The 25,083-nt window shown below is 45.6% G+C and overlaps 1 protein-coding gene and 1 pseudogene across 4 annotated transcripts in view; both read right to left on the bottom strand.

Moving 5' to 3' along the window:
* Positions 1-25,083, bottom strand: part of LOC126092210 (mesocentin-like) — a 619,468-nt gene that overhangs the window by 107,306 nt on the left and 487,079 nt on the right. The gene's annotated exons all lie outside the window — the stretch shown is intronic.
* LOC126093747 (5S ribosomal RNA) lies at positions 2,572-2,689 on the bottom strand (annotated as a pseudogene).

The raw sequence follows: 25,083 nt of genomic DNA, 5'->3' as shown, positions 1-25,083 counted from the left end.
TGAACAGCACACGCTTACAGCAGAAAGACGACGTACAGAATGGCGCACCCATAGACTGCGTTGTCTTCTATATCTTTCACATCACTTGCAGCGCCATCTGTTGTTGAAAATTGTAACTACTGTAATTTCGAAAGTTTGTCCGCCTGAAAATGTACTGTTGTCCCAAGCATATTGCAACAAACGGTGTATTTCTATCACTGCTCGTTTAGTTTTTATTGCCGTTTCAAATATACCGGTCATTTTTGAAACATCCTATATATATATATATATATATATATATATATATATATATATATATATATATATATATATATATATTCGTCTTGTTTGCTCGTTTCAGTGTACTGCGGTTATAAGACTTACTTTATGTCGGAATCAGTCCTTTGTTAAGGCTATGTAACTTCGTTCCAGGGTACGATTGACGCTAATGTCTACCTTAAAATGTCAAAACAAACTAATCTAAAATACATTTACAGTGTTGACAGGAGTCTTCGTCTTTTGTATACAAAAAAGTAGCACTTCATGTAATAATTACTATCGAATTCATGTTACCTGCACACACAATTTCCACTGCGCCTCCACTCAGTGTGAAATTTTACAACATTAATAACGCTCCAGGCGGAAAATGTTGTCCTTTCTAAAGGAGACTTGATCGCCGGCGCGACATGTATAGGACATACCATATAAGGACGGGTCGCAGAAATTACATTGCACAGCGTTTACACTGTGCCAACATTAGCTCACTGTACTGCTGGACTCTGGCTTGTTTCCTGACTTTCATGCACTATCGTCAATGATAACGAAAGAGTGACAGTGTCTCAGATTACTCGAACTTTAAATGACAGACACAATAGAGATTATATGTGTCAAATCAGCAAATCTATATTTGTCTTTGATCTGACATAAAAAGACCGATAACAGTGTCTTTACTAACTGCCGAACTTTGGAACGAGGGTCTTTTTTGGACGCACTACGACATTCACTGAGCAATGATTATCGCTGCTGGGCTCGGTGAATGAATTTGTACAAGCTAATAGTCAGGTTCGTGAGTGACGCTTATTATATAGTTGGAGTCAGTTGTGAAACCAGCCCTTCAAGTGAAACCTATTAGGTCTAACTGCCAAAGCTCGAACCTATTGCGTGTAGCTGCTATAGCTCGAAAAGAACTTCGTGACTGACAGACTGCAGTAGCGGCGAGCGGCGGAGGGAGGGTGGGGGACTGCCGATTTTCAGGCGGCGGCGCCTGAGAAGACTGTATGGGTCAATGAAACAGGCGAGCACCTGGTAGTCGAGCAAGAATTGCAATTGGCTTGCGGCTGGCTCCTACTACTCGACTAGCTGAAACGTTAACGACAGAATGTAGGCTGTCTTAACACGATACTCCTGTGATAGTTCTGGCTGTCTGTTTTGCTACAGAAGAATGTGAAACATGACAACCCGTACACTAGAGCAGAATCCACCTGTGACGAGCACTTTACTACATTCATTAGTGGTCCGAGGGGGAGACACACGGCCGGAACGGCTGGCACACAACTACTCGGAGCATGACGCACACACACACACACACACACACACACACACACACACACACACAGTTCGCTGGGAAGCTGTGACGCCTGAGGCAGATGTAAGCTATGCGTATATTGTCCAGCAGAGACATTTTTGTATTCGGTCGCGCACTTAAAATCCTGATATCGGCCCTGATGTGGGATGCTTAGTTCTGTTCGACTTTGTCCTGGCCAAAGAAGAACATTTCCCGTGTCGTCGGAGCCTTGAAAAAATCCTATGTAGTACACTCAGCGTCGCTTGGACCGGGGTTGATTCTGGATCTGCTTCAAGCGATGCGTGTAAGAAAGGAAGGTGCAATTGGCAGCTTTGTGGCATTACGTGACTGTGAACTTAAGGGTCTATTGTAACACTTGAATTTACACGTACATTAGCGAACGAGGTGTTTAAAGCACCGGACTCGTATTCTGGAGGAGCGCGATTCAAGTCAAGTCCTGTCATCCAGATCTAGATTTCCAGAAATCAAATCAAGTAGATTCCCCACGCCCCGGATAATTGCTTTGAGAAATACACAGCTGACCTCCGGAGAAAAAGGAAATTTAACAAACGGACAAACAGACAATCGGATAACAAATGACCAAAAATGAAATATTTTTTCGTGCGCTATATTTACAAAATAAAGATTTTCGGAATTTATCGCTTACTTGTAATGTGAAAACTTGGTTTTCGCCAAATTTCATGATTCTAAGTCTACTGGAAGTATCCTACAGTTTTTAATGAGGAGTTTGCGGGTATCAAAATACGTGACATAAATGGCCTTATCTTTTGATTGCACGGATTCAGAAGCTTAAGGGACTTTGACCTTAGTACTCCGTCTTCAGGCCACAAGTGGGCCATCGGGACCGTCCGACCGCCGTGTCATCCTCCGTGGAGGATGTGGAAGGAGGGGCGTGTGGTCAGCACACCGCTCTCCGGGTCGTTATGATGGTATCTTGACCGAAGCCGCAACTATTCGATCGAGTAGCTCCTCAATTGGCATCAAGAGGCTGAGTGCACCCCGAAAAATGGCAACAGCGCTAGGCGACCTGGATGGTCACCCATCCAAGTGCCGACCACGCCCGACAGCGCTTAACTTCGATGATCTCACGGGAACCGGTGTATCCACTGCGGCAAGGCTGTTGCCTACTATAAACCTTAGTATGTGACATAAATTTAAATGTGATAAGTCTAACCCAGTGGCCGTCAAACTGCGGCCCAAATTACGTACTCGTGCGGTCCGCGATTCTCAGCTGCACTTGATAATAATATGTATGTAGCAACCAACAGCCTAATTCAAAAAGGTCACCTAACGTTAAGTGCTTCTTAGAAATGTAGCTTTCGTGCTCAGTAACATATAAAGATACTTACGGACATCGTAATATTTTAAGATGCGATTAATTTTAATTAGCGCTGGCGAATTCGTCGTTGAGCTAAGTAAAATTAGATGATTAGCTCAGGGGCAAAGAGGCTAACAGCGCGGTCATTGCTGGGTTACAGAGCGTTTGTTTTCTATTACTGACGACTCACGGGCGTATACAACTCTTACCGACCACCTGCTGTAGTATAAATTTTGACACGGAAGTAACATGGATTCTCGAATGCGCTTTACAGAGACGGTCATCTTCAAATGAGGTACTTATTTGTACCAAAGAAATATAAAATTAAATTAAGGCTGTGGTAATACGGCGCAATGGAGTAAAAAAAAAAGACACGCAAAAAAATAGTAAACATCTGCGATCTGTTAAAACTTGTTGAGATGACACAATTACTGAAGTAACACAACTTTGGAGTCGCTGGGTGTGGCAGCAATCTCAAACAAAAAAAGTCGACAGAAAGTGTTCCGAATGGTGCCGAATTTTAACGGTAAGTATTTGGGGCCCAGCGGCCAACTTACCGCGCTCTTATTCTGAAGCGCCAAAGAAACTGGTATAGGCATGCGTATTGAAATACAGGGAGATGTAAACGGGCAGGCTGCGGTGGGCAACGCCTATATAAGACAATAAGAGTCAGACGCAGTTGTAGGATCGGTTACTGCTGTTACAATGGCACCTTATCAAGGTTTAAGTGAGTTAGAACGGGGTGTTATAGCCAGCGCACGAGCGATGGGAGACACTTCTCCGAGGTAGCAGCCAAGTGGGGATTTTACCGTACGACCATTTCACGAGTGTAGCGTAAATATAGGGAATCCGGTAAAACATCAAATCTCCGACGCAGGAAAAAGATGCTGCAAGAACGGGACCAATGTTGACTGAAGAGAAACGTTAAACGTGACAGAAGCGCAACCTTCTGCAAACTGCTGCAGATTTCAATGCTGGGTCATCAGCAAGTGTAAGCGCACGAACCACTTAACGAAACATCATCGATAGCCGATAGGGTCTTTCAGAGCCGAAGGCCCCCCTCGTGTACCCTTGATGACTGCACGACACAAAGCTTTATGCCTCGCCTGGGCCCAGTCAACACCGAAATTGGATTGTTGATGACTGGAGACATTGCTTGGTCGGACGAGTCTCGTTTCAAATTGTATAGAGCGGATGGAGGTGTACGTGTATGGAGACAACCTATGAATTCATGGACCCTGCATGTCAGCAGGGGACTGTTCAAGCTGGTGGACGCTCTGTAAGGGTGTCGGGCGTGTGCAGTTGGAGTGATAGGAGACTCCTGATACGTCTAGACACGACTCTTGATATGTGGCACGTACGTAAGGATCCAGTCTGGTCACCTGTATCTATTCATGTCCATTGTGCATTCCGACGGACTTGAGCAATTCCAGCAGGACAATGCGACACCCCACACGTCCAGAATTGCTAGTGTGGCTCCCGGAACACTCTTCGGAGTTTAAACACTTCCGCTGGCCGCCAAACTCCCCAGACATGAACACTATTGAGCATATGTGGGATGCCTTGCAACGTGCTGTTCAGATGAGATCTCCACCCCCTTGTACTCTTACGGATTTATGGACAGCCCTGCATGATTGATGGTATCAGATCCCTCCAGCACTACTTGAGACGTTAGTCGAGTCGATACAACGTCCTGCAGCCACACTTCTTCATGCTCGTGGGGGCGCTACACAATATTAGGCAGGTGTATCAGTTTCTTTGGCTCCTCAGTGTACTAATGTATCGGAGGCTCACAGCATAGTGATTTATGTACAGTCTTAGACATAAAAACCGGCCGCCACAAAGACTACGTCCGAGTCGTTCACTTAAGGTGGCCAATAAACTCGACCGCCACTGACAACAGTTAAGTCAGGCCATATGCACAATCTGCCGACAATGTAAGATGCGGAAGTGTCAGGAGGAAGTGTTGTCTTCTTTTCTACAGGGCTATTACAAATGATTGAAGCGATTTCATAAATTCACTGTAGCTCCATTCATTGATATATGGTCACGACACACTACAGATACGTAGAAAAACTCATAAAGCTTTGTTCGGCTGAAGCCGCACTTCAGGTTACTGCCGCCAGAGCGCTCGAGAGCGCAGTGAGACAAAATGGCGACAGGAGCCGAGAAAGCGTATGTCGTGCTTGAAATGCACTCACATCAGTCAGTCATAACAGTGCAACGACACTTCAGGACGAAGTTCAACAAAGATCCACCAACTGCTAACTCCATTCGGCGATGGTATGCGCAGTTTAAAGCTTCTGGATGCCTCTGTAAGGGGAAATCAACGGGTCGGCCTGCAGTGAGCGAAGAAACGGTTGAACGCGTGCGGGCAAGTTTCACGAATAGTGATGTGAAAGATTCAGTGTTTAAACCTCCTCTACCAAGAAACGTGCCAGAACTGCGAGCTCGCATCAACAATGCTTTCGAACTCATTGATGGGAACATACTGCGTCGAGTGTGGGAGGAACTTGATTTTCGGCTTGATGTCTGCCGAATCACAAAAGGGGCACATATCGAACATTTGTGAATGCCTAAAAAACTTTGAGTTTTTGTATGTGTGTGCAAAGCATTGTGAAAATATCTCAAATAATAAAGTTATTGTAGAGCTGTAAAATCGCTTCAATCATTTGTAATAACCCTGTATATTAAAAAAAAAGAAGCATTTCGGCCCTCGTCTAAAGTTAAGAGTCTGACTGAACATGGAACATAGTTCGCTTCACATTCTACCCACCAGTGATAACAAATACTTCCAGAAACAACTATCAGAATAGCTTACGCTCCAGCATTTCCTCGCGCTAAAGCAACTAGCTACCGGCCACCGGCTAGACGCCACCCGCCGCCTGAAATCGGGCGCCGCCCAGGTGAATGCGGCGCGACGCAATCAGTGTATGTATCAACTGTATCACAGTATTTACTTTTGGTATAACAGAGGGTTAATGCAGAGGAGGTAGCTGTGTTGCAGATGTTACACTTTTTTCCACTTGCAACCCAATTTGAAAAACGCTTAACTGTAGTTCATGATTTTAAAGTATGCAAAATACAATGTTTAACTGCAAGATGATAACGAGAACTTCAAATTAGAAAATGTCAGTTGATACATTGACAGCGTCGCGCCGCATTCACCTGGGCGGCGACAGCGTCGCGTCGCATTCACCTGGGCGGCGCCCGATTTCAGGCGGCGGGTGGCATCTAGCCGGTGGCCGGTAGCTAGCCGCTGCAGCGCCAAGAAATGCTGGTGCGTAAGCTGTTCTGATCGCCACAGCCACGACCTGTCTTGCGGAGTTGTTAATCGGAGTATTTGTTATTACTGGTGAGTATAATGCGAAATGAATTATCTTCCATGTTCAATCAGACCCGTAACTTCAGACGTGGGCCGAAATGTGCTTAAAAAAAAAAAAAAAAAAACACCAGATACGGTTGGACGCGAACACGCGACTGTGATTTTAAAATGCACAACGATTACCACTCCCCCTCCCCCCCGATATAGTCCGTTGCGTTTGGTCTGGGCGGACGTCACAAGACATCCGTTCAAGTTAATCGTTGATCCCTTGACTCAGATTTTTTTTTCTTTTTTATTACAGAGAGCACGCAGCCCCCTGACCGAACACGCTGAGCTACCGTGCCGGCAGACACTTCCGCATCTTACAGTGTTGCCAGATTGTGCAGATGGCCGGACTAAGCGTTGTCAGGGGCGGTCAGGTTTATTGGCCACCTTAGGTGAACGACTCGGACTTAGTCTCTCTGGCGGTCGGCCGGCGGTCAGTTTTTATGTCGAAGACTGTACATTACCAATCAGTATGAAGACTGGTACATACGCGGCCCGAGGCGTCACCCAGTGTGTCAATTTTTGGTTCTGAGTAAAAAAAATCTTAAGGCCATCGGTGTTGCTGAGAAAAAGGGGGTCTTAACAATCGGGCAGGCAGGCATACAGACAACGAAATACGGTTCCGCTTTTAGCGATTTAGATACGGAACGCAAAAACAAAGACAGACACGACTGCGACGGGGTGAGGGACTAGGAAATGATGTTTACCAGCAGCCGTCAGACAGTGTACGAGGTGTGGCTAGAAAAAAACCGGACTAGTACTGGTGAAACAATAAAACGAATGCAATAAAGCTGAAAGTCGCGTGGCCTGTCACGTGACTCTCGCTCCGCCTACTGCTCGAGTTTCATCTGCCTCCTGCACTCAGTCTGCCCATGGCATCTGTTTTAAGTAGTTGACGTTTTGTCTGTGCGTCGGAAAATGTTGAGTGTACAGAAAGAACAGCGTGTTAACATCAAATTTTGTTTCAAACTAGGAAAATCTGCAAGTGAAACGTTTGTAATGTTACAACAAGTGTACGGCGATGATTGTTTATCGCGAACACAAGTGTTTTGAGTGGTTTAAACGATTTAAAGATGGCCGCGAAGACACCAGTGATGACACTCGCACTGGCAGACCATTGTCAGCAAGAACTGATGCAAACATTGAAAAAATCGGTAAACTTGTTCGACAAGATCGCCGTTTAACAATCAGAGCAGTGTCTGAATTAACAGGAGTTGACGGCGATCTTGTCGAACAAGTTTACCGATTTTTTCAATGTTTGCATCAGTTCTTGCTGACAATGGTCTGCCAGTGCGAGTGTCATCACTGGTGTCTTCGCGGCCATCTTTAAATCGTTTAAACCACTCAAACACTTGTGTTCGCGATAAACAATCATCGCCGTACACTTGTTGTAACATTACAAACGTTTCACTTGCAGATTTTCCTAGTTTGAAACAAAATTTGATGTTAACACGCTGTTCTTTCTGTACACTCAACATTTTCCGACGCACAGACAAAACGTCAACTACTTAAAACAGACGCCACGGGCAGACTGAGTGCAGGAGGCAGATGAAACTCGAGCAGTAGGCGGAGCGAGAGTCACGTGACAGGCCACAGGACTTTCAGCCTTATTGCATTCGTTTTATTGTTTCACCAGTACTAGTCCGGTTTTTTTCTAGCCACACCTCGTATGTTCGTCGATCGGCTGGGTGGCTTCAGGCGATTCTGAGAGTGGGAACAAGCGGTGCGGCGGCCGGCGTCGCCACACGCAACGACGCAGGGCCCGCCAGACGGCGCCGACACCAGCGGCGGCGTCGGCGGCGGCGTCGCGACGGCCTGGCGTCGGCCGACGCGGAACGGCTTCTCGGCACGAGAGGGCGCGGCGGCGCACGCGACCCCTGCCCGCCGGGAATACCGCGTCGGCCAGACGCCCTAACGATCGCCGATTATGCGCCAGCGCTCACCACCGGCTACACTTAGGGGCCCGCCACTCGTGCTCGGCTCGATTCCGCAGCCTGTAAAGGTCCCCTTAAACGCTAACAATGAGGAGCACCAGTGGGCTAGAGGTGCCCGAGAGAAGAATGTGCGCGGTAGGAATGCGACGTCAAGTCAGGCGTGCACTATGACGCAGTCTACAGAAGAATAGCACGTGCCGTCCCAAAAGCATTAACATCGTAACTGTGACTGTCTTGATGCAATTCGAGCGATGTGTGCAAAACTTAAAGAATGCAAGGAACTCTCGCTTGATGCGTCACTGCCAAGTGACATACATGGCTCGATGAAATTTGGACCACACAGATAAAGAACTGCCACTGTGCAGTACAGAACGTAAACTTATATTCAAAGACAATAACTACACTGAAGTCACTGCGAGTTATGATGGTCCCCTGGACGTTACAGAAGGCGGGACACGGTTCTCACAAGGGAACCTCCCCATCGCACCACCCTCAGATTTAGTTATAAGTTGGCACAGTGCAAAGGCCTTGAAAAACTGAACACAGATCAATCGAGAAAACAGGAAGAAGTTGTGTGGAACTACGAAAAAATAAGCAAAATATACAAACTGAGTAGTCCATGCGCAAGATAGGCAACATCAAGGATAGTGTGGGCTCAGGTGCGCCGTGGTCCTGTGGTTAGCGTGAGCAGCCGCGGAACGAGAGGTCCTTGGTTCAAGTCTTCCCTGGAGTGAAAAGTTTAATTTTTTATTTTCAGACAATTATCAAAGTTCAGGCACTCACACATAATCAACGTCGTTCTCCAGAATTCCAGGACATGTTCAGATTTGCTTGGACGTATGCAGGATTTAACGGTCTACACACGGAAAAATTTGAAAACGTCAAAAACATATGTTTTGACAGAGCACAAGGAAAACTGTACGACTGTGAAACTGTTGCATTCATTTGTTGCAGTTTATGTGACAAACTCCTATGTTTTCATCACTTTTTTGGGAGTGATTATCACATCCACAAGAAAACCTAAATCGGGCAAGGTAGAAGAATCTTTTTACCCATTCGCCAAGTGTACAAGTTAGGTGGGTCAACAACATATTCCTGTCATGTGACGCACATGCTGTCACCAGTGTCATATAGAATATATCATGCGTGTTTTCCTGTGGAGGAATCGGTTGACCTATGACCTTGTGATCAAATGTTTTCGGTTCCCATTGGAGAGACACGTCCTTTCGTCTACTAATCGCACGGTTTTGTGGCGCGGTCGCAAAACACAGACACTAAACTTATTACAGTGAACAGAGACGTCAATGAACGAACGGACAGGTCATAACTTTGCGAAAACAAAGATAGTAAACTTTTCACTCGAGGGAAGACTTGAACCAAGGACCTCTCGTTCCCCAACTGCTCACGCTAACCAGGGGACCACGGCGCTCCTGGGCTCACGCTATCCTTGATGTTGCCTATCTTGCGCATGGACTACTCAGTTTGTATATTTTGCTTATTTTTTTCATAGTTCCACACAACTTCTTCCTGTTTTCTCGTTGATCTGTGTTCAGTTTTTCAAGGCTTATCCACTGTGCCTACTTATAACTAAATCTGAGAGGGGTGCGATGGGGAGGTTCGCTTGTCAGTAGGATGCTTGATCGCCACATACAGCAGTGCATGCTCTGCAACTGTCCCATGGTGGAGTTCTTGTGGCAGGGCGTTCCATTCCTCCACCAGCGCGGATGACAAATGATGAATGGTCGTTTTTGTGTGTCGACGTGCTCCAATACGTTTCCCCAACGCATCCCACACGTGACCTACCGGTTTTGACTGGTGAGTGTACCGTGTTCAAAATGCGCCCAATGCTACATTATCCCTTCCAACACCACAACACATTCTGTACAGTCAAACATCGGGCCACTCTCACATCCGAATGCCCCACAAATCTGGCTACTGAACGACTCGACCAGTCGGCCAAATGGAGACCCACAATGAGGCCACTTTCAAACGGTCATATGTTCAGACGCTGTTCAAGCACCTTATGCAGGGTGAGTCGGGAGGAAAAGTACATACTTTGAGGGGTGATAGTATTAGTGAGCAGACCTTTGTGGCCGAGCGGTTCTAGGCGCTTCACTCAGGAACCGCGCTGCTGCTACGGTCGCAGGTTCGAATCCTGCTTCGGACATAGATGTGTGTGATGTCCTTAGGTTAGTTAGGTTTAAGTCTAGGGGACTGATGACCTCATGACCTCAGATGTTAAGTCCCATAGTGCTAAGACCCATTTGAACCATTTGAAGTATTAGTGATTCTGAACAAAAAAACTCCATATGGACGTATGCCCTATTCCGAAAGGTTTCCGAGATAGACCACAAAATATCACTTTGGCACGTTCTACATCTACATGGTTACTCTGCAATTCACACTTAAGTGTCTGGCAGAAGGTTCATCGAACCATTATCATACTACTTCTCTACCGTTCCACTCTCGAATGGCGCGTGGGCAAAAGGAACGCCTAAATCTTTCCGTTTGAGCTCTGATTTCTCTTATTTTATTATGATGATCATTTCTCCCTACGTAGGTGGGTGTCAACAAAATATTTTCGCATTCGGAAGAGAAAGCTGGCGATTAAAATTTCGTAAATAGTTCTCGCCGCAAAGAAAACCGACTTTGTTTCGGTGACTGCCACCCTAGCTCGCCTATCATATCAGTGACACTCTCACCCCTATTGCGCGATAACACGAAACGAGCTGCCCTTCTTTGCACTTTTTCGAAGGCCTCCGTCAATCTTACCTGGTAAGGATCCCACACCGCGCAGCAATATTCCAGCAGAGGACGGACAAGTGCAATGTAGGCTGTCTCTCTAGTGGGTTTGTCACATCTTCTACGTGTTCTGCCGACAAAGCGCAGTCTTTGTTTCGCCTTCCTCACAATATTATCAATGTGGTCTTTCCAATTTACGTTGCTCGTAATTGTAAATCCTAGGTATTTAGTCGAATTGACAGCCCTTAGATTTGTGTGATTTATCGTACACCCAAAATTTATCGGATTTCTTTTAGTACCCATGTGGATGACTTCGCACTTTTCTTAGTTTAGTGCCAATTGCATACAGAAATTCTCTCTAGATCATTTTGTAATTGGAACTGAACTAGACGGTAAATTACAGCGTCATCTGCAAACAATCAAAGGGGGCTGCTCAGATCATCACCTAGATCATTTATGTAAATCAGGAGCAGCAGAGGGCCTATGACACTACCTTTCGGAACGCCAGGTAACATTTCTGTTCTACTCGATGATTTACCGTCTATCACTACGAACTGTAACCTCTCTGACAGGAAATCACGAATCCAGTCACACAACTGAGACGATAACTCGAAAACCGCACCCTCCAGCGAAAACGTGTGGCAGTCCAAAATTGAACTATATTACATTTCCTTCCAAAAAAGGTCCTATTCATTTTTTTCTCTAGAACTAATGCTTAGTGCGAAGAGAGCGCGATTATGTTGAAAAACTAGCTCGACGCGCATGCGCTGTAGCTTACGTAGTTTTTGCAGGCCAATTAGATGTAACTTCCCGACTTGATAGATCGCAAGTGTCCCGTATCAAATTTTTCGTCTCAACTTGCTACCTCAATATGCTACCTAAATTGGCCTACAAAAACTACGTAAGCTACCGGGTAGCGCGTCGAGCAACTTTTTCAACATTTGCGTGCTCTTTTCGCACAAACCATTAGTTCTAGAGAAAAAAAATGAATAGGACCTTTTATGAAGGAAATTTAATGTAGTACAATTTTGTACTGCAATACGTTTTCGCTGGAGCGTGCCGTTTGAGTTATTCAAGAAAAACGTACGGAAGTGATATTATTAATGTGTTCCACCTCGGAAACCATTCGGAATAGGGCGCACGTCCATATGAAGTTTTTTGTTCAGAATCACTAATACTATCACCCCGCAAAGCATGTACCTTTCCTCCCCACTCACCCTGTATAACTTACCACGCCTGGTAACAACTCTAAACGCGATCAACACTAGTGCACTGTGGTGGCCGTTCTACCTGTCACAGAGAATCGCAACTCTAATTGTTTACATGCATATTCACCGTTGGCGTGTGCGTATACGAAGTTATGCTGACAACCGACCATGTCTCCTGGGTGCTTCACTTTTTTTAGAAGGAAACTGAATATTTCAGTGCACTACATATTTACTGCTTATCAAGCTCTTGAAAAGGCAAAGGAAGTTTCTTATAAATATATTTCAAGCTGTGTTTCATAGCAGATCTGCTGGAAATTCACAGAAAGAGAGAACGCATCAGCTCTTTGTTTCCAAGACTGCTTCAGAGTGTACCACGCCGAAAATTCATTGCATGTGATTATGTATGTCTCAAAAGTAATAAAAGGGTATTGCTAACAATATCTGAAAATTAATTTTCGGCAGGTAATATATGCGCTACAGAAATTCAAATAAAACGCTGCATTCCTGTACCATTTGGCCACGTAAATTATTGCCAGTGGAAGAGGCGCGAGGAGGGTGACTACCAGCTCAAATTATCGCGTCTTTTCAGATTCTTGCGGAATAATATCAGTTTAAGCCTGCATTTCTATGGTCGTATTATTAGTGGCTTTTGTATAAACGGCCTGTTTATTAACACTGCCGCTTTGTACGCAACTACAGAAATTTGCTTTCATCACGATGTACATCCCGTTTTATTCACTTAAAACATCTTCAGTGCTAGGGTTTCCTAGGTCTATTTTTTGTTTACAACATGGTTGCGATGTCGTCATGCAAGTTTGACAAGACTTTCCCCTTGGGCATCGGTGCTATAAACAAAAAACAAAACGGAGACTACACAACGCGAGTAACGAAGGTCTACTTTGGAGGCAAATTTTTTCAGATGGTCAACAACAAAATCTACTTGCAGCCTTGTGGCGGAAGGGAACGAGGAACAGTACTACTTCCCCGTTCTCTGCCCCATTCATCGCGAACATTCTTCTACTGTACGTACATGCAACTAGAAACATCTTGCAAGAAATCTTTTTTACATGTATGGTTATTTTTTATTTGAATCAAACACTTCATTAAACTGGCGATTAGTTAACTACTGCCCCTTGGACTTTATTAAGAAATACCAGACAAAGAAGATGTCATATGCTTCCGTCTGTACGCATATGGCTCTGAGCACTATGGGACTCAACATCTTCGGTCATAAGTCCCCTAGAACTTAGAACTAATTAAACCTAACTAACCTAAGGACATCACACACACCCATGCCCGAGGCAGGATTCGAACCTGCGACCGTAGCAGTCCCGCGGTTCCGGACTGCAGCGCCAGAACCGCTAGACCACCGCGGCCGGCTGTACGCATATCCAACATCCACACAGCACTGCGGAAAGGTCACCATTATTACAGCGTACCATGTTCCCGCCGAATGACGTAATGCCGTACAATCATAGAAGTGAGGTTCTGTATAGCTAGAACGGAAAAGTGCAACTCTTATGTGGGTTTAGTCACCGTATCATATTACACTAAAATATGTCAGGAAACATCTTCAGTACTGCGCAGTCTATGTCTTCAGGAAGAAAAGCACAAAATCTGACACTGACTACATCATCCAACCTGACCACCCGTAATTGTACGATATGTCTTAGGGTGGGAATATGGGACGCCATTACACGTGATCTTTCTAGAATGCAGTGATGATCATCACATGCCGGCAAATGGAAGGATTAACTCTGGTTTCGACTACAGGGAACACAGCAGCCTTTGGAAATTGAAGTACAGATAAATATTCAAAAAAATGGTTCAAATGGCTCTGAGCACTATGGGACTTAACATCTATGGTCATCAGTCCCCTAGAACTTAGAACTACTTAAACCTAACTAACCTAAGGACAGCACACAACATCCAGCCAACACGAGGCAGAGAAAATCCCTGACCCCGCCGGTAATCGAACCCGGGAACCCGGGCGTGGGAAGCGGGAACGCTACCGCATGACCACGAGATGCGGGCGATAAATATTCAGATGTCGCGTTTTATTTTATGTACAGGACTCCCATAAATGATTCATTCGTCAGCAAAGTTCTATATTTTCCCAAATATTACAAGAACAAATATAACTGATGCATGAACAGAACAGTAAACTCTCCAAGTTTGCATTTTGCACTCCACAAATCTTCTATGGGTGCCCCTCTGGTCACACGACACGCGACCACGCCCTAGTCAGGTTCGTTTCATATCTTATGTAGTAACATTCTGTCAATGGTCATCACGGCAGCACTGATGCGTTCTCTGAGCTGTTCCAGTGCTCTCGTGAACATGATCCTTAATGTACCCCCAAAGCAAAAAGTCATAATGTATTAAGTCAGGCGATCTGTGGGGAGGGGGGGGGGGCGGGGGGGGGGGGGGGGGGGGGAAGGGAACAGAGCCACACCATCTTCACCACTAAGCCGAATCCAAGGATGCGGGAGTTCGTCGTTTACATAGCGACGAACATGGATGCTCCAATGAGAGGCTGTCCCGTATTGTTGGGAGAGGAAATCCTCCGAATCAGCTGTCACTGTGGAAACAATGACAACTGCAACATATCACGGTAAGAGGTACCCGCCACAGTCTTCTGACAAAAGAAAAACGGCCCATACAGCTTCGTCTGTGACACTATACAGAAAACGATAACCCTCGGCGAATCTCGTTCATGCGCCATAATTTCATGAGGATGTTCCGAGCCCCACAAACTCACACAGTGGCGATTAAACTTTCCAGATAAACTGAAGGATGCTTCGTCGCTGAATATCAGCTTGGAGGCGAAATGTTTATCCTCAAGTGCTTCCCGCATTATGACGCAAAACTGAAGGCACCGGCCACTGTGGTGTCACCGCCAGACACCACACTTGCTAGGTGGTAGCTTTTAAATCGGCCGCGGTCCGCTAGTATACGACGGACCCGCGTGTCGCCACTGTCAGTGATGGCAGACCGAGCGCCGCCACACGGCAGGTGTAGAGAGACGTCCTAGCACTCGCTCCAGTTGTACAGCCGACTTTGCTAGCGATGGTCCACTGCCTACTTACGTTCTTATTTGCCGAGACGATAGTTAGCATAGCCTTCAGCTACGTCGTTTGCTACGACCTAGCAAGGCGCCATAGCATTTGATAATTAATAGTGTGAAGCCTGTACAGTAACAAGAGCTATGTTCTACAATTGTGGATTAAAGTTAAGTATTCTACCAGTTACTCTTGTTTTGCTAGTCTTATTTCTCTGACCTGTTCCAGACCTCACGCCAGCCTGCGTGAGCTTAATCGCGTGCCTTTCGGCTTCCTCCAAACCCCGTGAATTGGCTCCTGCCAATTCACTACAGCCACAATATTCCGGTTTTAATCGTTACCCGAACTGCAGACGATACGGTACGAAATGTAACCACCGTCACAAGATCATCCGCACATTCTGCTGTGGTATTTCAAGTTCGCAGCTTGCGCGGACCACTGATTTTTTTGGAATGCGTACAAAGTTTTCGCTCTTCCTCTCTACGGCTGCATCTGGCACACTTGGTCGACTGCTGGTTTCCCATTTACAAGACAACTACTGTCCCTAAACTGTCGAGACAAACGCACAATGCTCTGTTTACATCGTGGATCTTTTACACAAATCCTTCTGGTCGTATTTGTATATGTAACACTTTGGAATATACCGGACTCTGAAAACGAATGAATCATTTACAGTTGCTCGCTATTATTAATTTCGCTCACCTGACGCCAGTCTCTGCGGAAATTAACTGCCGTCACTAAAAGGTTCAAATGGCTCTGAGCACTATGAGACTTAACATCTGTGGTCATCAGTCCCCTAGAACTTAGAACTACTTAAACCTAACTAACCTAAGGACATCACACACCTCCATGCCCGAGACAGGATTCGAACCTGCGACCGTAGCGGTCGCGCGGTTCCAGACTGAAGCGCGTAGAACCGCTCGGCCACCCCGGCCGGCAACTGCCGTCACGGCAACATTGTGAAGTGCAGACGTAGATGCGAGAGGGCCTTTCAACTTTTAACTTGTTGCCACCGAGACAATGGAAACGCATGCGTCTGATAACGAAACCAGTAATATAAATATTACTCAGCGGCTAACTCGGCGCCCAGTCACAGTTGCCAGTTTCTTCCAGGACCAACGAAAATTTCATTTCCAGTATTTTCATTTAATCACTGAACGAATTTTAAATAATTAAAACCTGTCATAATCTACTCATTAAGAGATATAATCTTATGTTGAAGGTTTAACACAATAAGTCGGATATTAAAAGTTAGAAACTGCATATTACTTGAAATAGCGTAACAGAATGCGCTCAATTTACAAAGACTGTAATTGTCCAATATTTGATAATGAGAGCACTCAGCTACTTCTAACAAACTATACACACTATCTCGAACTTTTTGGAAACCTTTTGTCCCTTACACCTCCCACAAAATAATGGAAGGAAAAAATTTATAGCTTACTACCTTTCCACTGTGTATGCAGTAATGCTTCAGCATCGGGCGTACACGTTTTATTTTGTTCCTTCTTCACTAATATCTCTATTCGCAATACATTTTGCACATAACATCCATACACACCATTGTATGTATCTGCAAAATTATATCATTGTATGACAAACAGTTCGCGAGATACGACGTCATAAGCATTGAGATGCGTGAAAAACTTAACTTTTCTTAAAACAGAGCGTAAATGTTTCATTCTTTTCTGAATCGAATGGGAAGGGGAATTACGGGTGTCAAATAATACGCAAAATGTAGCGGTTTATCTGTATATTAATCATATTAATTTTTGTGTAATGTTTCTCTTTCAAAACAAAACCTCCTTACTGAATATCGAACATCTGAACTTCTTTCGTCAAACAACAAGTTATTTATTTTGCTTCGTTCGATTCCTTCGCTTTCTTCGATTAGTTTCGAGACACTGCAGTCATCACATCACATTTCGGTGTAGTGCTTCTTTGCATCAATCGTTTCAATTTCAAAAAGATTTCTCGACATTTCTACACACTAAAATTTATGGAGGATACATATCGGCAACTGAAAAGGCCGTCACAATAAACAGGGAGAGGCTTTCAGTCATTCAAAAGAAGGTGAATTTATCGGGCCACAAATCACATACTTGCTGATCGATAAGAAGTTTGATGCGAAACTCACGAATGCGAAGATACATACCTGAACTTCTTTGAAAGCCTCTGTTCTTGGCTTTTTAGGCAACAGAAGAGAATTATGTTTCTATTGTGACTGTATTGTTGGGTAACTGCAAAAACGTTTTTACATTCGCGTCTTTTATTTTCTCGCATTACGTGGGTGCTATGAACAGGCACAAAGCTTCCACGTATACACAGTTAACATGAAACATTGCCATCATGGATTCTTTAATGAAGAGGGATTACCGTTGGTTTTTATTTTGAGAGGCTGATGAGATATCTTACAAAATAAAAACGTCTTCATCTCACTTCTACAAATAAACTGACATGCAACTAGAAAGTGCATTAACATTTCTAATCATTATTACTGTTTGGAAGGTAGATGTCACTTTTTGTGTGATACGATGATTGTTTTCATTAGGTAAAAATCACCCATTTAGAAATTAGATGCAGAAAAAGAATGTTTCAGTTTGTTGGACGGTGTAAACAGACAGAACAAAATAAGCTAATACAGCAGTCTCCTACGCTACAGCTACCTTCACGAGCAAAGCTGTTAGGGACAGCTGTTGCGTTGCAGAGAAAGCGTTGCAGTCGCCACAGCGAATGGAGTATATTGATGAATCATTTAAGTGGGTATGTCAGGAGACGTTTTTCTGGCCGTCGGCGTGACAGAATGGACAAAACGCGCGTGCCACCTTTTGGAAAAGAGTCACCGCAATGACCAAATGCCGTGGGCGACAATGTGTTAAGCCTAGTTTACACGACACTGACTTGCGCCACTCGTTGCGTGAAACAAGGTGCATGGAAATAGTTTCGTATATGTCTGTAGACACGCTGCCATCTGCGTACATTTCAGTTTCGTCGTTTGTGAGTGCCGTATATTCTTGTCTAAAATGAAAGTTTTGGCAGCTGCACGAGTTGTGGCGGAGTTAACGCTCCTTTGCGTGAAATCACTGCATAAGAAAAAAGATAAAAAAAATTAAGAAACGTATTTGGGTTCGCGACTCACTTGCTCTGCAACATTGCTAAAAGAAATTGTAGTGGAAGACCCAAGAAGTTATTTTAATCACCTCTGAATGACCAGTTCACGTATCTTTTAAATACAATGAGCAATGCAATACGGAAAAAAGATACTGTAATGAGTGAAGCATTGTCGGCAGAGCTAAAGTTACAAATTACATTGCGTTTCCTGGCAAGTGGCGATTCATATTTTTCACTACAATACCTGTTCGTGTTCCTAAGTCCACAATTGCCAAATTTGTTCCAGCTGTTTGTGATGCCATCTATTGTAACCCAAATCCCATAAATTACAACGGAGTGGTCTGTGGGCTCGGATGTGGCGCCCGGTTGCACCTCGGATATATTCCATTGGGTTCAGATCAGCTGAATTCGGTGGCCAAAACATCAACCTGAGTTCACTGTCATTTTCCTCAAACGGCTGCAGCACAATGCTGGCCTTCTGACACGGATAGTATGCTGCTGGAAGATGCCATCGCCGTTACGGAAGACAGAAAGCATGAAGGGATGGAAATAACGTCCACATAGGCGGCAGCTGACGTGTTATCTACTATTATTACTAGAGGTCTCACGGAAGTCTAAGAGACTGTCCTCTATAGCACAAAATTGCCCCATCGGTGTGCGCCCGTGCCGTGTTGCATTTTTTCGAGCAGCCGTGCGCCTTAATGACAGCGTATTTGGATATGGCACTGTTTAATTAATGTGTATTGTTTTGTATGTTATGTTTTTTATAATTGTCGTATAATCACTTTATGTGTAGTTTATAGTGATGGCACTACAAATAAAGTGATTATACAACAATAATAAAAAAAGCTTAACATTCATACCACTCCGTCTACAGGCCACAAGTGGCCAATCGGGACCATCCGACCGCCGTGTCATCCTCAGAGGAGGATGCGGATAGGAGGGGCGTGTGGTCAGCAAACCGCTCTCCTGGTCGTTATGATGATACTCTCGACCGAAGCCGCTACTATTCGGTCGAGTAGCTCCTCAATTGGCATCACGAGGCTGAGTGCACCCCGAAAACACACGCATAATTAACAACACATCTACCATGCACTTGATCGGCCATCGACTAGGATGAGCTATATACGGCAGCCTACGCCATCACGGGTCAAACAAGTCGATGTGCTATACGACGGTCGTCTGACGTGCGTATTTCAAGGACAGTCCTTAGCCCGAACAACGAAAGAATGCATTAGCAGTCAAGTGAAGACCACCCATGAGGCGTATACTTCAGGTGACTAATCTTCGTTGTAAAAGCAAGTGCTGCGTACAGACAAAGAAGTAGGGAAAAAGCGAAGCACGGTTAATGCACCTACCAGACGACAATGGAGCTGTAAAATCGGAAGCTCTCGTATTTGAAGTGTCGTTCTCGTTACCGGATGACAGAGTAGCATGAAACGCCCATTTCATCTTGAGCAAATCAATCTGTTCTATGATATTTGTTGATTTTCACTTTAGTTTGGTATAGAGTTTCAGAGACGTAGTAGCACAGTGGGCTTAGCTGATTCGTGAGATGAACACATTAAAGACAATGATTTACAAGCCATACTTTGGGATTTACAGTGTCTGCTGAAATATTGCACCGCGAAAATGCAGGCAACGAGGGAAGGGGGGGAGTAGACCCAAAGTGGAGAGGCTTCCCTTCCGAAACAGTTGAAATGAGAACATGTGCCAATGATCGCTAATAGAGCAAAAACTGACAGCGTTGCATTAAAGAAGAAGCCCCATTAAAAGAATGTAATACCATCTGTTTGCGCCAAGATGTGCCACTCAGCGATTGCTGCGCCCGAAGACCGATGTTCTCATAGTGCGCTGCCAGAGAAATACTTGCGACACTACTTTGCAAGCATTTGTCGGAATTCGTGTTTAAATATGGACCCGTAACAATAGGTTTTCATTTAAAAAAACCATATCTTTATTTTTGTATAGATATCGAAATCACAGCTATGAGACAAATTCTGATTCGCCGTTGCAGTCCCAACCAAGCAATCGGAAACCAACAGAAACGGAAATGATAATTCCCAAGGACAGCGAGCGCACCAGAGGTAGATGCGATCAAGCAACAAATGTTAAAATTCAATGCACTTTTTCAGCATTCCTTTCGCGCCTCCACTACCAGTTGTTTCCGAGACGGAACCTCGAAGTTATACACTCCTGGAAATTGAAATAAGAACACCACGAATTCATTGTCCCAGGAAGGGGAAACTTTATTGAGATCTTCCTGGGGTCAGATACATCACATGATCACACTGACAGAACCACAGGCACATAGACACAGGCAACAGAGCATGCACAATGTCGGCACTAGTACAGTGTATATCCACCTTTCGCAGCAATGCAGGCTGCTATTCTCCCATGGAGACGATCGTAGAGATGCTGGATGTAGTCCTGTGGAACGGCTTGCTATGCCATTTCCACCTGGCGCCTCAGTTGGACCAGCGTTCATGCTGGACGTGCAGACCGCGTGAGATGACGCTTCATCCAGTCCCAAACATGCTCAATGGGGGACAGATCCGGAGATCTTGCTGGCCAGGGTAGTTGACTTACACCTTCTAGAGCACGTTGGGTGGCACGGGATACATGCGGACGTGCATTGTCCTGTTGGAACAGCAAGTTCCCTTGCCGTTCTAGGAATGGTAGAACGATGGGTTCGATGACGGTTTGGATGTACCGTGCACTATTCAATGTCCCCTCGACGATCACCAGTGGTGTACGGCCAGTGTAGGAGATCGCTCCCCACGCCATGATGCCGGGTGTTGGCCCTGTGTGCCTCGGTCGTATGCAGTCCTGATTGTGGCGCTCACCTGCACGGCGCCAAACACGCATACGACCATCATTGGCACCAAGGCAGAAGCGACTCTCATCGCTGAAGACGACACGTCTCCATTCGTCCCTCCATTCACGCCTGTCGCGACACCACTGGAGGCGGGCTGCACGATGTTGGGGCGTGAGCGGAAGACGGCCTAACGGTGTGCGGGACCGTAGGCCAGCTTCATGGAGACGGTTGCGAATGGTCCTCGCCGATACCCCAGGAGCAACAGTGTCCCTAATTTGCTGGGAAGTGGCGGTGCGGTCCCCTACGGCACTGCGTAGGATCCTACGATCTTGGCGTGCATCCGTGCGTCGCTGCGGTCCGGTCCCAGGTAGACGGGCACGTGCACCTTCCGCCGACCACTGGCGACAACATCGATGTACTGTGGAGACCTCACGCCCCACGTGTTGAGCAATTCGGCGGTACGTCCACCTGGCCTCCCGCATGCCCACTATACGCCCTCGCTCAAAGTCCGTCAACTGCACATACGGTTCACGTCCACGCTGTCGCGGCATGCTACCAGTGTTAAAGACTGCGATGGAGCTCCGTATGCCACGGCAAACTGGCTGACACTGACGGCGGCGGTGCACTAATGCTGCGCAGCTAGCGCCATTCGACGGCCAACACCGCGGTTCCTGGTGTGTCCGCTGTGCCGTGCGTGTGATCATTGCTTGTACAGCCCTCTCGCAGTGTCCGGAGCAAGTATGGTGGGTCTGACACACCGGTGTCAATGTGTTCTTTTTTCCATTTCCAGGAGTGTATATAACAAATTGTCTCAGAACATTTACTTCTATCGACGAACAGTTCAAGTACCCCTAGAATCTCGGAGAATTTCCCGAATCTTTCAGAATTCCCCCAGATTACCCTGACGTTTGCATAAATTTAATTTCCCTGAGAATTCCCGATTTTTCAGGTGTTTCCGGCAAGTCGTCACACTCTACAGAAAATAAGGTGGTTTGCTGAGTGTTAAGTGCAGATTTAATCTGGACAAAAGTATCCCAACACCCACACGTACAGTGCTGAAAAATTGGCCACTAGATGTCACGACATGCGAACCCGGCAGTATAAAATGAGGCAGGAAGTACTGTGTTGTCAGTAGAGACGCAGTGACAGCAGAATCGGTCGGTTAGGTGACCTCTGTGATTTCGAACATGAACTAGTCATTGGATGTCACGTGAGTGACAAATGCATCTTGGACACTTCAACCCTTCCACAGCTGCTCTAATCAATAGTTGGCGATGGGACTGTGAAGGGGAAATGCGAAGGAACAACTACGGCTAAACCAAAAGCAGGCAAATCTCATGTACTGGGGTACAGGGAGCATCGAGCACTGCGGAGGGTCGCCGTAGCAAGTCTCGCGAAATTATCGGATGGATATACTCGTGACTTTCGAAGTACGAGCAGTCCAGCTAGCACAATGATTGTGCGCACGGAGTTAAAAAGAATAGGTTTCAATGGTCGAGCAGCTGTTCGTAAGCCATGTATTTCTGCAGTCAGTTCTAAGCGACGGTCTGGAGTGAGGATATACGTAGAAGATTTTGGATTTGGCTAATGCCTGGAGAACGTTACCTGCCATCATTGTGTAGAGCCATCAGTGAATTACACAGAAGATGGTGTTATGGTAAGGCGGTGCAGTCCGCTTATTGCGCTTAAGACAACGCTAAATGCGAAAGAATATGAACACATTTTACAGTACTGTGTGCTGTGTACAGAAGAGGAACAATGCCTAGATGATGATTGCATGAATCGCATGACAATGCAACGGGGCTCCGAATTTTTGCGCAAACGTTAAAGAAGTGGTGGTTTAGCTCTGATTAGTGTTTTGCAGCTTCAATTATCGCTTGCTTTATTCCAAAACTTCACTCGCATGTCCATGGACTCCTTCTCTTAGCTGCAATTGAAGCGAAGAATTCAAAGCAAGATACAAATTATCGACGATCCATATCAGCGCAAGAGAGCACTGACGTTGCGATTCTTACCAACAGGCTAGAGTTACGCTAGCCTTAAATAGCTATAATATTAATATTAATATTACTGAAATTTTTTGTTGTACACATGCAACTATATTCAGAGGCACAATTAAAAATGAGTAAAGGCCAGCCACATCTTTATCAGAGCGAAAACCATTTTCACACTCCATGTTAATGTTCATTAATAGGTGTTAGTGTATTTCACGCACCTAAAATTAGGCAATCCCACTTGCAACCAAATCTCGGCGATGAAAATTCCTTCCAGCACTGGCATTCGAACAAGCTCGGGTAGGGAAGAAAGAGTGATGTAAAGAAGTTTTGGCGCGATCCTTACCCTCGATCGGCTTGGAGATAGCTCGCAGCTGTCCGTGACAGGTTTTACAGGCTCCCGACCCTCGTAAGCGCGGTCAACGCACAGAGTGGTTGCACACGGCCGGAGGCTGGGAAAGTTTCCACGGCCGTGGCAGCTGCAATTTGTTATGCCGTGTGGGTTCACAAACCGTGTGAGCACTCAGCAACGCGAAAGTCCGCCCATTCTCCGCCTGTAAAACACACGCAGGGAAATCCTACAGGGGACAAGCACGGCTAATAACACGAGCTGCTGTCTTAAAATGTTCGTTGCAGGTTTGCTCTAACTAGGCAGGGCGGAAAGCTTGTCTTAAACACGTTGCCACAGACAAGCACGTAAAAAATTTTCATTAAAACGCTTATGCCTTTGCAAGACAGATAAGAAAAGTAATATAGAGGAAACATTAATAACTGCGTCTTCAGTCACACGATGCATTTCGGAACCTGCAGCTACATCGTCAGATACAAATCTTGTAACACAGTATTTATGTCTACTCGCAAGAGAGGTGAGGTGAAACGTAATTTTGTGAGGAGGTTAGATAATAATTTCCGAAGTCGATAGTTAAGCAACGGAAATTATAATTAAAAACGGTCCAAAACTTACCAAAAGAAGCAGAAAGTATTTTTTTAACTCTTCAGTGTCAACGCCAACTGCCTTACCGCAGTGGTAACACCGGTACCCGTCAGATCACCGAAGCTACGAACTGTCGGACTAGGTAGCACTTGGATGGGTGAACAGCCGGTCTGCCGAACGGTGTTTGCAAGCGGGGTGCACTCAGCCCTTGAGAGGCAAACTGAGGAGCTACTTGATTGAGAAGTAGAGGCTCCAGTCTTGTAAACTGACAAAACGGCCGGGAGAGCGTTGTGCTGACCACATGCACCTCCATACCCGCATCCAGTGACGCTTCATGGCCTGTTCGGGCAGAGTTTACTTTAGTTTTATTTTTCATAGAGTGGAACATGTGGTGTGGACATAAAGACATAAAAAGTTGAGTGGCAGGGCTGGCAAGAAACTGTGTAGCACGTGACGATCTAGCCAATAGTGTCAAGTCTTCTGCGTCTGTCTGTATAGAACTCTTCGATATGTGCGTACAAAAGTAGCGTTGATGTTATTGTTAGTTTAGACACGATTAAGAAAAAATGCCATAAGTCGCGACGTGTCCGAGTTAATTAGCATCGAAGTTAGCAAGTCAGACCGTTGCCCGCGCAAATTCAAAGGGCCCGCAAGTGACGGTGTGTCCAGATGTATTCTTCGTTTGGTTTCCTGAAAGCGAACAAAAGAGATGTACAGAAATTGGACATGGGACGGTATTAAGGACCGAACCCGAGCCAACGGCTGAGCAAAATGGCTCAAATGGCACTGAGAGCTATGGGACTTATTATATGAGGTCATCAGTCCCCTAGAACTTACAACTGCTTAAACCTAACTAACCCAAGGACGTCAGACACATCCATGTCCGAGGCAGGATTCGAACCTGCGACCGTAGCGGTTCCAGACTGAAGCGCCTAGAACCGCTCGGTCACAAAGGCCGGTAAGGGCTGAGCAGTCTCGTGCGCTGTCATATTCGCTATGAGGGCAACACCCTTACAAGCTTTTCAAAC

The sequence above is a fragment of the Schistocerca cancellata genome, chromosome 7 (assembly GCF_023864275.1).
Source record: "Schistocerca cancellata isolate TAMUIC-IGC-003103 chromosome 7, iqSchCanc2.1, whole genome shotgun sequence".
NCBI lineage: Eukaryota > Metazoa > Arthropoda > Insecta > Orthoptera > Acrididae > Schistocerca > Schistocerca cancellata.
Note: the sequence above shows the minus strand (reverse complement) of the source record. Positions and strands in the feature narration are given on the sequence as shown.